A 13,775-nucleotide genomic window follows, 5' to 3' on the forward strand; every position below is an offset into this window, starting at 1 on the left:
CCCCGGTCACCACTTTACAGTCTCCAATCTCATTCAAACTGGCCCTCCTACATACGATATAATCCACCTGTGTGCATCTTCCTCCACTCTTGTATGTCACCCTATGCTCCTCCCTCTTGTTAAAATACGTATTCACCACAGCCATGTCCATCCTTTTCACAAAATCCACTACCATCTGACCTTCTGCATTCCTTTGTTTAGCACCATACCTACACATCACTTCCTCATCCCCTCTGTTCCTTTCACCAACATGCCCATTGAAATCTGCTCCAATCACCACTCTCTCACCCTTGGGTACAGTCATCAGCACTTCATCCAACTCACTCCAAAATTTTTCTTTCTCATCCATCGCACACCTAACTTGTGGAGCATATGCACTAACAACATTCATCATTATACCATCAATTTCCAGCTTCATAAACATCATTATCTGACACTCTTTTCACCTCCAAAACACTCAGCATACTGTTCCTTCAGGATAAATCCTACGCCATTTCTCCTCTCATCCACACCATGATAAAACAATTTGAACCCACCTCCGATACACCTAGCATTAATCCCCTTCCATCTAGTCTCTTGCACACACAATATACCAACCTCCCTTCTGTCCATCATATCGGCTAACTCTCTTCCTATACCAGTCATACTGCCAACATTCAAAGTTCCGACCCTCACTACCACAGTCCTAGTCTTTCTCCTCTCTTCCTGCCTTCGGCCATGCCTTCCCCTTCTTCTCCTCCTTCGGCCAACAGTAGCCCAATTTCTACCAGCACCTTGTTGGCTAACAGTACTGGTGGTGGTCATTGTTAACCCAGGCCTCGAACGATCCGGTATATAAATATTTACTGCTATCAGCATGAATGATTTGGCAAAGTTTTATACCGGATGCCCTTCCTGACGCAACCCTCCCCATTTATCAGGCTTGGGACCGGCACAAAGAAATGCACTGGCTTGTTGTTTCATCTGACTGTTGGATTCCATTTTTTCCATGATTGCTTTATGTTTGAGAATTTATTCCATTTTATTTTATTTTTTTATGAATTTCTTCACCTGGGCTGTACCTGCAAAAGCTCTGTTGTAATCAGTGCATTACCTTGATAATCAAACTAAATAAAATAAATTACATTCAGCAAATAATATTCTCTACAAAACTGCTGGTTTCTTCTGAACTTAACTGAATGACATAAAACAGCTCCTTATTTCTTTAGTGTTAAAGCTCACAGAAATTAAAATGTCTGGAGGTAAAGTAACTTATTCTGCAATCATGGCCAAGTAGTTAAAAGTGATGTTCTTGAAATCTATTCTGGTTAGTCTTCATTTCCCCACTTTGTGACTAAGAAAGACAGTACTCTGGTACAAATGGAAAAACATAGAAAAATGTAAACAAATTGGGTACTATTGTATCTTAAATGATCTAAGAGTGAAGTCAACTGGCCTTCAGTCAATCAGTGGAAATGGAAAACACAGTGAAAATAAAATACTATATAAACATTGTTTCCTTATTTAAACATTGTCTGGAAAAATATAAAGGTAAGGATGGCAGACAAGTTAGCTAGTCCACAGCAGAGGGCACAATTAAAGAAGCAGAAAACTATAAGCTATTTAAATGACTGGTTGTTATATATGTATAAGAATAAATGCACAATGTCACTAAAATAATGTCATGCTAGGCACCATGACTGCATTTTTTAACTTTGTGGCAAAGAAGGTGGAATGGAGAATGGCATCAGATATAATTTATTTGCAATTAATTGCATCAGTCATTATGCTGATAGGCGAGATAAATGTTTCCTTTAAACTTTGTCATTACATTGCTGTGTCATTTAAAAACAAGCTGCTTGTTATATTAAGGTGTTATATTTCATTATGTTGCCCCATTCTACAACAGGAGAGAAATGCCTTGTAGTTTGGAATTGCAGGTTTCTTTTTCTGTGTCACATTAAGGCTGTCTGTTGTATGAGATGTGTAGATGGGCATGACAGGGTTCTTACAACAAAGAACTGCAGAAACAGTATCTCATATGATGAACAGGAGGCATAAATATCTTGTTTAAACTATATTCATCCTTTGCCACAGTTTTTAAAAGACAATTCTTTGCTTTTTTGTATGGTACTAAATGTTTATTATTTTATCTGAGCTAATATGAGGAAGAAATTATTTGTAAGCTTGAACTGTAAGCTTTTTCTTATTTTTACCAACCTTATTAGGATTGTTTATTATATCTGAATGGTAGAATAACATACCATGCAGCTAACACACTAGTGTGTCATGTTTGCAAACAAGACAAAAAGATATGTCTAAGTACTTTGGCATGTTTGGATATGTACATGCAATCAAGAACATGAGACATCTGAAATTAATTTTCATTCAGTGTCTTTCATCTGTTACAAAGAACTGTTAAACACCTTACTTCCTTTTTAAATTGCTGACTTTGATTTATAATACATAACTCCACCACGTTTTATAGATTTTCTACACCATTGGTGGATTAACTTTATCTCTGTCAGGTCTGACAGTTTCCACACTGTCAACTAGTATCAGTGTGACCATATTATGCTTCTTCTGTGCATATTGATTTGAGAAGCTTTTAATTACTAGTATTACTATGTTACAGGGGAGGTACTCACTGGTATAAAGTACAAACTTCGAGAAGTCTTGGTATTGCTGTAAGTTTGGAGTTGATAAATGTCTGTCTTCAGAATTCTCATGAATACTCAGTAAGTCCCAAGCTTCGTATTAACAATTTGTTGTGCAGTACTTATGGTCTGTCTGAACATAGCCGCAGGAAGGGAGGGGCAAATGGAGAAGTTGTTATGATCTCCAGCTTGTAGGCAGTGTATAAGATAATTTACTATAGATAGAAGATAGATAAATAGATAGAGAGATAGATAGATAGATAGATAGATAGATAGATAGATAGATAGATGGATAGATAGATAGATAGATAGATAGATAGATAGATAGATAGATAGATAGATAGATAGACAGACAGACAGATAGATAGATAGAGAGATAGATAGATAGACAGATAGATAGACAGACATAGATAGATAGATAGATAGATAGATAGACAGATAGATAGATAGATAGATAGATAGATAGATAGATAGATAGACAGACAGATAGATAGATAGATAGATAGATAGATAGATAGATAGATAGATAGATAGATAGAAATCTCCTTGCTGTTCATTTTTTCCTTTATGTTTCCAAAGTACCTGCTTCTTCTCATCCTTGTATAAATTAATAAAGTCTGTATTTCTTTACATTTTGCTTAAGGTACACATTAAGGCACATCCCTAATCTATCTGTCTACCTTCTGATTAAGAGGCAGCATCCTCTCATATTTGGCAGTACTTACTGTTATTTTGGAGGTGCAGTCTGATGTAAGAGAATATACTACTAGAACAAAGTGGGTAGTAACAAACATTTTATTTATAATTTTTCAGTGACATCCCTTCCATTATTGAGTTCACTTCGACATTTTATACAGTCCTGAATAAATATTAATTTATTTATCTTCAAAACACTAGGTTGCAAAGTTCTGCACCATTTGTAGGTGGTCGAGTTCCATGTCTGGAAGCCTCAGATAAAGGACACTGCAATAGTCTACCCTTGATAATACAAGTGCATCACCAGTGTAGGGAGATCAGAAGGTGAAATGAGATGTTTTATCAAAGAAAGCATGTGAGATATTCCTACACTGAAGACAAGATGATCAGATGATGCCTGAAATTTGGTCAGCTAATGTCATCCTCTTAGCAAAGATCACCCCATAGCTCATGTACTTTGGATACAAAGCAATACTTGTCACCAATATATGAGATTACTGGAACATGTGCATCTCAACTGTCCAGATTTCTGTAAAATGTCCACATGTAGAGCCCAGTTATTAACTATAGCATGAACAAGCATTGTCACTGTCATAGAAGTATTATGTTTAAGTTAGTTTTTGACCTCCCAGTCAAGGATGCTTTCCAAATCTCTTGCAAGATAGTTTACAATAGGCACAGATTACAAAGGGATTTGAGGTATAACTGGATGTCATCAGTATAGAAATAATTTTGTAACCCACTCAAATTAATAACTTCTAGAGGCAACATGAACATGGTGAGAAGAATAGGAGGAGTGGGAATAAATCCCTATGGCACCCTGCAATCCAAAGACTGACTGCACTGCATTTGTAGGAGTTACAATGCTATAATATTAGGTATAAGCTCAGGGCCTTAGTTAAGGCCATATGAGAGTATGTCTCCAGTAGTCCATGGCTAAAGCACAAAGGTATCATAAAATCAGCTCTTACTTTAGCTTCTTCTATAGAACTAAATTACCTACTTTGTAGTGGTAGGTTATTCCATAGTCTACCCACCTGTTCTTGAAAGAAATTACCCTTTTGATGGTATTGAAGTTATCAGTTTCTAGACACAACCCCTATTCTGTGTAACAATTGTATGATCTACCTTCTAATATATAGTGTTAACATAACATTGTATTCTCTAAGCTCATAAAAACATGTAAATTTCTTGAGTTTTCACTGTAACACAAATGCTCAATTTGAGCAATTTCAGGTATATTATTTGTAATTATTCAATGTCTGGCTTCTCTGCAATTTGTGAACATGTATAACCATTGTAACTGAGCTTTTAATGTAATTCATTATGAATTTATGATATATTTGTAGACTCTGTGGATCTTATCTTCCTGGGCTTCCACTGATTGTTTTTCTACTCAGTCAGATTTTCCTGGTAAAGAAATGGTAATAAATAACACATAAATGATATATCTGAATATGTTTTGACTTCTTTATGTCAGCTTTTTCATAACAATATAAGAACAGCTGTGCTTAATCTGTGATCTTACCAGGAATTTGTATAATGGTACCAGTGCTTCTTCAGTCTGGAGGTACATTTCCTTATTGTAGACAGAATTGTAGAAAACACCCTCCTAACTTCATCCATAACCCCTTTTTATATTTTTGCACATGGGTTCAGGGTATTGCATCAACAGTTACCATCTCCTGCAGCTAGTGTTCACAATGCCAGGTAGCTAGCCCTGCAGCTGTTGTATTTCCATACCACACAACCATACATGCACTCACACCTATGGCCATTTTTGAGTGTCCAATCCACCTTATAGATTTTGTTTTAATATTATTACCAAAGCTTAGCTAGTTATCCATCATATCCAGGTCCTTACTAGAAGGACAGGTTCATAACTAATCATTATTAATGGCATGCAGGTAGAACTGATTGGTAGACTCCATATGCATTTTACACTTTCTTCTAATAAAGCTGATGTAGATAATATCTGCCCATTTAAATAGATCATATCAGTGATTTTGTAAATTATACTTTGCCTCAGGAGAACAAATCAGAGCTGCAACATTTGCATCATGTGCAAATGTTTCAATCCTTACTGATTTTTGGATGCTGGTGTGGTTCTCATAAAACAATCAAATCAGTACGCAATGTTTCATTATCCTGATTCCTGTCTACCTGTTTTCCAGTCAAGATGCTACCCTTTTCACCAAAAAGAAATTAATGACCCTTTGATTCATTGAGAAAGCACAAGATGATGGAGATAATGTGCCTGATGTGGGTAATAGGATGCACACTACATGGCAGATGAAGAAATGAGGACATCTGAGTAAAATGATAATGGAGCCTAAGTTATATACAAGATCAAGAAGAGCAGATTACAATGGTTTGGTCACATGTTCAGGAAAGCAGAACCAATCTGGCAAAAATCCTTTGGTTGAGGCAGAAAGAAAACAAGCAGAGTTGAGGACATCCTGCCAAGAGATGGATAGATTACATCAAAAAGGACCTGCAATAGTCAACTATGACTGTCTAATAAGGAAGGAGATCATCTCTGAATTGATGGAGATGTTAGTTGATGCAACATCCTGACTCTGTGCAGAAAAGAGAAAAAAATGGGGTTGATGTTGATGATGAATCATACTTAATAAAGACCAGTGAGGACTAGAGCCAAAAACTTTAGCTAAGTCTAAAAACACTACATATACTGGTAACTTTTGGTCAAAGGCCTCTTGTACTGAGATGAAGCTTATCAAGCCACTAGACCATGATCTTCCCTTTGTAAAGCCATATCAATTAATGTCTAAAAATTGCCTGACTGAGGCTATCAAAACCTTTAGAAGAACACTTTCAAGTATTATCCAACTCTGCTTGTTAAACGTATAGCTCTGTAACTGTTTGACCTGCTTGCCTCTTCACCATTAAGTATCTATGTTATAGCAGTATTTTCCATATTTCTGGAATACAGCCATGTTGTAGTACTTCCTGGAAAAAATACAATAAGCAAGGTCTCAAATTGTCCCTGAATTGAGTATAAAAGTCCATTTATTTCATCAAGACCGCTATCAAAATTTAGCCTATGGTGTCAAACGCCTCCTTCAGCACAGTTGTGTTGAGGGAAAAATTTTGGAAATTCCTAATATTCCTATAAAAGGATTATTTATTATTCTTAGTAAAAGTTACTGAGTTTATTCATGAATTCTCATTACTTATCGTATTTCCATTCAAAATAACTAGTAGGCCTCCATGTACTTGTCCTTATTTTTACTTGTAGGCAGTGCCTTATAAAGTGACCATCAGTACTTCTTTATTCTAGCCAGTTTCTAAGATTCTTGCCTCAGCAAGGAAGGAGTTATTGTTTTTTTCTTTCACTGTTGCATAGTAACTAATAGGGCATGTTTTTCTATAACTGATCTCATGTCCAGACAAAAACACCTGCAATTTGCACCACAAGTATAATTTTTACTGCTTTTCTCCATCCCTCCCTAATTTTGCCTTGCTACTGCCAAGGAGGGACCACCCATATGTCCAAACACTAGATTTTAACTTCTGTTTTTGAACATCATGGGATATAACATTCCAGGATACTGTGTTAACATTTAGAAGTCCCAAGTGGGTACAGAGAAGATATGCTTGACATTTGCATATCTGAGTTATTTAAGATGGTGTCTCGTATATTATTTAGTACAGTACCAGACCACATATTTTGCTGGTAATGATATAATATACAGCAAATATGAGGTTACCGTAAGTCACAATCATAGGTTCATAAGGAAGTACTAGGCTAACTGCCATTGTTGGCTATTTTAAGCCTAGCCAGTTTTCCCAATTGACTTCAATGGTTGAACAGCGGACACAACTAACAGCTTCCCAGATACCGGGGAATCAACAACAATTTAACCATTCCCCCAGAACACTTGCTGAAGTGGTTGGGGTTGGAAATGCTACAAGGAACGCTGAGAGAGGGTGTAATCATAGTAACTTGAATTCGAATTGTTTTGACCAAGCTAAAACACACAACCAGGCTGCTTCTGGGTCAAATGAGCAGACAAAGTCCTTTGATTTTAAATCTTGGACAAAACAACAGTTTAATTTCAGAAAAGGTACTGTCCTTCATGATAATTACAAAAATCTTGAAAATGTGTTTTTTGACTTTAAAGACAAACTGTATTCTTTTAAGAACAAACAGATGGAAGTTGATTATCTAAACGAATGTATTAATGTACAGAGAATTCCTAAGGGGTTGAGGTTTTTTAAGTTCCCTAACAACGTACAACATGGTTCTGTCTTATATGACCAGCTTTGTGAAATTTTCAACAAAGCAGGTTTGGACATGTTAAAATGTATGGTGATGGACTATGAGAAAAAAAATGACTGTTTTGTTAAAAGATTTAGATGAGCTTAACGTAAATATGTTAAAAGATGAAACTTTTAGCTCAGTTAAGAGGGACTATGACAAGTTGTTCAGTGAAGTAGACCAGCATTGTTCTAGGGTACTTAATTGAAAAATTAGGAAATTAGAGAGAGACTTAACTGAATACAAGGAAGGTAGAGCCTATCCCCTCCCAATTATAAAAAGAAGAAGTAACAACAACACTACTGAAAATGTCTTTCATGAAAGGGGTGAAAGTAATAGGCAAGGGGAACCTATAGGGGGAGGAAACGAGAATCTCAGAAGAAGTGAGAGAATAGCACAGAAGAACAGGAATCCGTCTACTCAGGATTTTTATTATCCCCAGAGGAGAGGGAGGGGCGCAGGAACAATACAACAGTTGGAACCATCCAACAAACTAGTTTTAGGATCTATAGTTGATGAGGACAGTAGTACCATATTATTTCAAGGTAAACAAATTAAATATAGGAAAGGCAATTTTACTATTTTTAATTACACTGACCTATCAATAATGGACAATTTTTTTAGTTTACTTTCCAAGGGTTTTCATTATGTTCCCCTTAGGCCTTCCCCCATAGTTACAACCTTGATTGATTTAAAGCTTTTCATGAGGCAGCTTAATTTTAATTTTAATTTATTGTTCAAAGATGAACGAAACTTAGAAAGGACCCTCACAAGAAAAAGCACCTTTAACCCCCCGGTTCACCCCACCATCAAAATTTTTGAGGAGTTAGTTGAGACTGACATTAGGAAACTTAAGGAGAAAGATCATTGTGAAACACCTGACAACATTACTGAGGATGAGTTGACTCTAATTAAAAATCTTAAAATGGAGGGGTGTAGGGTTATGAAACCAGACAAGGGGGGAGGGGCCGTCTTGATGTACAACTGGGATTATGAGGCTGCCTTGCACACGGTGTTACAGGATACCGATCAATATGAACTTGTCTCAAAAAATGAGATTAATATAGCTCAAGCTAAAATAAATTATTCATTATACGACTATTTAATGCAGAATGCTATTAATGAGAAGTTATATAACTACTTATTAGTAAAAAAACCCAAGGTTGCCCAGATTTTTGGAATTCCAAAGACACATAAGAATTTGAACCCCTTAAATTTAGACCTATAGTTTCAGGAGGTGGAAGTGTCACAGAACCCTTAGCTAAATTTATCGACTTCTCCTTAAAACAACATGTAGAGAAAATTAAACACATATGTAAGGATTCATGGGACTGCCTAAAAGGAGTGGATCAGAGTTTATTTTTACCTGAGATGTTTATGGTCACTGTTGATGTAGTCGATTTATTCCCTAGTATTCCACACAACATGGGCCTGGAGTGGTTAGGTACTTACTTATCTAATGAAGTCCAACTGGGGGCCAAGTTCACTAACTTAATTTTGGAATTTATGGATTTAGTTTTAGAAAATAACTTCATTCATTTTATGGGGGAATTTTATCGTCAGAAAAAAGGTGTAGCAATGGGTGCCTCTTGTGCTTCCATGTACGCAAATCTGGTATTATACCAATGGGAAAAGAAATATATTTTTACTAGTACATGGTATCAGGACATCTTGTACTACAGGAGATTTCTGGACGACATCTCCTTTATGTGGATGGGAGACGAAGGAAGTTTAATGGAATTTATGGATTACATCAACATGACCACCACATTTTTTAGGTTCACCTACAAGATCAGTAAACATCAACTTGATTATTTAGACATTTCATTGGTTAAGGACTATTCAAATATGTGTTTCCAGTCTAAGATTTACAGGAAAAGCACTTTTTCAAATGCATTCCTAAATTATCACCGTGGACATCCCTTCTATCAAAAGAAGGCGATAGTGAAGGGTCAACTAATTAGGGCTTCACGAATGTCCAGCACGGACAAACTTTTCAATGAGGAAGTTTCCATTTTAAAGAGATTCTTTAATGAAAAACAATATCCGGAAGCCCTGGTAGAAGCACTAGTTACAGAAATTTCCGAGAAGAGGGCTAATAAATATCCCCCTTTATTGGGGGTGGGTGTTAATGAGAGGTTACCAAACCCTTCAAAAGACATTTCACAGTCAAAAAATAGTTTTATACATACTTTCTCTAACAACTCAGATCAGATCGAGAAGATTATTAAAAAATATTGGCCCATTCTCAGACTTCAGGAAGATATTAAGGATTCTATGCCCAGTTTCCCCTCTTTTGTTAGGAAAAGGGGCAAGAATTTGAAAGAACTTTTAGAAATTAGGTTAGAGGATCCACAGAATCAGAATAGAAAGAAATTAGGCACTTATCCATGTGGGATGTGCAAGCAATGCCACGCTATGCTGAATTCGGGGTCCTTCTACCTTCCCTCTAGAAGATTCAAGTTCCACGCTAACAAACATTTTAATTGTGGATCTAAGGGGGTAGTCTATCTTGGATGCTGTGGCACGTGCCATGGTTTTACATTGGGAAAACTGAAAGGGTGTTTAGGAGAAGGGTTTATGAACACTTCAATGACATCAATGTAAGGAAGGAAAGTAATGCCTTTTATAAACACTCTTTGACATGTAAGGACATGAACATAAAGTTTATGGTGTTGGAACAGGTACAACCGGATATAAGAGGGGGCAGTTGGGAGTCAAAATTAGAATACCGTGAGCTATTTTGGCAGCTCCGTTTAGACGCTACTAGATACCCAGGTCTGAATGACACCCTTAACATTAGTAGTGTTCTGAAATTGAGGCAAGCCCATTTATAACACAGTTTGGTACAACATGACATTTATTGTTTTACTCATTTTTGAATTTACAAAATCTTTTAATAAGATATATGGAATGTCATGTTATATATTTGAAACTTAGGAAAGAAATGTTTTACAATGCTATTCAGTAACTCTAAGTTTCAATTTGGAGTTTTGATTTTATCCCCGAGGGTAAAGGGGTCACTGCATTTATTTGTGATTATAAAAATAGTTTGCAGAATTGTTTTTTGCCACATTTTAACAGTTTGATTTGATTTTATGTTTAATATGGTATCTAGTTGCCAAGATTTTTAGAAAATGAATTATTTTTAATGATAATAAGAATGCATTTTAGAATTTCATTATATGGTGATTTTCCTGTTGGGAAAGGTTCACAGGAAGTCATGTGATGATTCTGGAAGTATTTAATGTGAATGAACTTCCAGCAATGTTTTTTGCCTTGAAAAAGCTCGCAAGTGGTCGAGTGAAAGCGCTTGGAAGATATTGTGGATTTTTACTTTGCCTTGTTATATTAAAGGATCTTTTTGGAGACCTAGCAGCTGTTTGATTTCTTCATCTGCTTATTTTGAAAGCCTTTGTTTACGTGCTTCCGGGTCCTGTCGTGCCAATAGGTTCATAAGGAAGTACTAGGTTAACTGCCATTGTTGGCTATTTTAAGCCTAGCCAGTTTTCCCAATTTCCCTTTATTTGCTTGAATTAACCTATCCTATTTGTTTTAAGATTGGTCACTGGGATCATACCACAGACAATTTGAGTGAACACATGTATGGGGTAAAACATTTAGGAGTCACTTCTGTCTATTATTAGTACAGAGGCAGTCCTGGGGTAAATTTTTTATTACCTATATAGTGATCAAATTTATGCGTGTATATTGACAGGGATGAACTTTGCTTTACATGAATGGGGAGTCTGTTCAAGAGCAGTGCTATCCTCTGTGAGATATACCTGTCCCTCCAAATGATTCTATTGATGCTGCAGAAGTGGTTTAGATCCATGGACTGAGTATTTCTCATCTCATTTGATATAATGATGTGCAGTAGATCCATCAGTTTTGGATCCGATAATGCCTTTTATGCTAGACACAGGACACCTCTTTGTAGTCTGTATACTGAGTATAGTGACAGTGCTTTGAGGCAGTCTAGACAGTACATATTGTTTTGGCCTTGAATCCTTTTAGTGTGGTATCTCTGTAGGCATTCCAGATGTTGCATGTGTTTGGACACTTACATGATAAAAGGGGAATTATACTCAATGAATGACCAAATGAGGGCTTCCCAATGTCCCTGGAATATATTTGGGGCCCATGTTTGTTTACAGGAATTTAGTAATTTGCCTTAGAAAGAGCAACCTCTGCATCTAATACTTGCTATATTTCATACATCAGATTGCTGTGTGTTTGTTGAACTGTTTTGCTCTTTTTGAACATGCTAATCAATTATGAGATTTTAATAGAATTCTGGATTCCAATGTTATTATCAAGTTTGTTTTAAATACACACACACACACACACACACACATATAATATATATATATATATATATATATATATATATATATATATATATATAGATATATGGGTCTACTTCAGTAGACCAAAATACGACTTACCTGAAACCTATATAACCAAGATGAAAAGGACAACAGCACAACAACACCGACATCCCGGAACACCGATTTACCACTCCAGGTAAGTAAATGCTTGGCCATCCTTAAAAACAAATGAAACTGAAGAAAAGCAAACCCACCAATGTGGGCAGCTTCACCCCCCCCCAACCCCCTAACTAAATATACCAACTCCGAGATCGCACTACCACAGGGTAAGGGGCAAAGTTCGACAGGGTAGTCAAGGTTTACTTACCTGGAATTGTGAGTTGGTGTTCCGGAATGTCATTGTTCTCGTGCTGTTGGCCTTTTTGCCTCAGTTGTCTGAATTTCAGGTAAGTGGTGTTTTGATCTACTGAAGTAGACCCATATATATATATATATTTATATATATATATATATATATATATATATATATATATATATATACATAAAAATATTTTCTTGACTACACAAAACATTAATTCACAACTAAATAACCAAAAGTAGCATTCCTCAGTGAAACAAAAATCAATAAACAGATACCAAAAATACCACAAAGGGATGTGCTCAGAGGAATATCCAAAAAATAATCAAAACACATTGGTGAAACAAATTTGTAATTTTATTGATACAAAATCACCCCTGCTAAGCACTTTTGTCTGATAAATTCAGACTTCATCAGAGCATAGGGTGTAGAACAAGAAAAGCTATATTTCAAAGAAATCACAGCCGATCAAAATCTTCAGAACTTAATTGGTGTCACTAATTGAATAATTGAATTGCAAGGTCTTAAAGTATTCTCATTAAAAAAGAACACAAGAACATAGAAAACATTTAAAAGCAAGGTTGAAAAAGACGTTAGGCAAAAGATTTTCATACATAAAATATAACTATTAACTAAAGAAGATAACACTGAAATATCTATGTGTCTGTAGTAAAATTGTTTGTAAAGTATAAAATACTATACAATAAAATGCCATAATTCAAAACTGGGCAGCCTTGATTTTTAAAATGCTAGTAATAGATATCTTATTATTCAAATCTGACTTTTGGGTTGAGTTCAGACATAGCTGCCATATTAACTCCCTACAGTCTAACTGAGTCTCCCACTCACTTGGAAATGTTGACTTTATCAAATACCCCAAATTTCTATTTAACCCCACCTTTGGTGAAAGAAGTTGTAGTATGCTTGTATAAAGCATTTTTCATGCCCTTCTTTCAGATATCATATAAATGTTCATAGACCCTCTTTTTTAAGGCACACTCAGTCATCCCAATGTAAACATTGGAACATGAACAGCAAATGGAAATGTAATCAATACCCTTAGAATTGCTATAGTTGCAAGGGTCTACTTGTATACAAAACTAGGAAGGTGTTCCCTCCACACATGTAACTACAGTAATGACATGCTCCACATCTCCAGATACCTGTTGTTTGTTGTTTTTTCCTGAATATTCAAGAATATGTTTTATGTTGTAACCCCTTTTGTATGTGACATTTATGGCCAATAGTAATTTGATTATACATCCCACCACTGGCAAAGAATATAGATTTTCTCATTGTGCAGATTGCTTTAAATCTGACTTAGTTTGTTTAGTTTATTGTGTTATATGTCCCAGATTTTATGTTGGTAAAACCAACAGGACTCAGAGACAGAGAGTCAAGGAACATATTTATAAGATCAACAAGAGAGATGCATCTATAGCAAATGCTAAGCATGCTATACAAGCAGATCC

The sequence above is a fragment of the Protopterus annectens genome, chromosome 3.part0, assembly GCF_019279795.1.
Source record: "Protopterus annectens isolate FY-2018-M chromosome 3.part0, PAN1.0, whole genome shotgun sequence".
Taxonomy (NCBI): Eukaryota; Metazoa; Chordata; order Ceratodontiformes; family Protopteridae; genus Protopterus; species Protopterus annectens.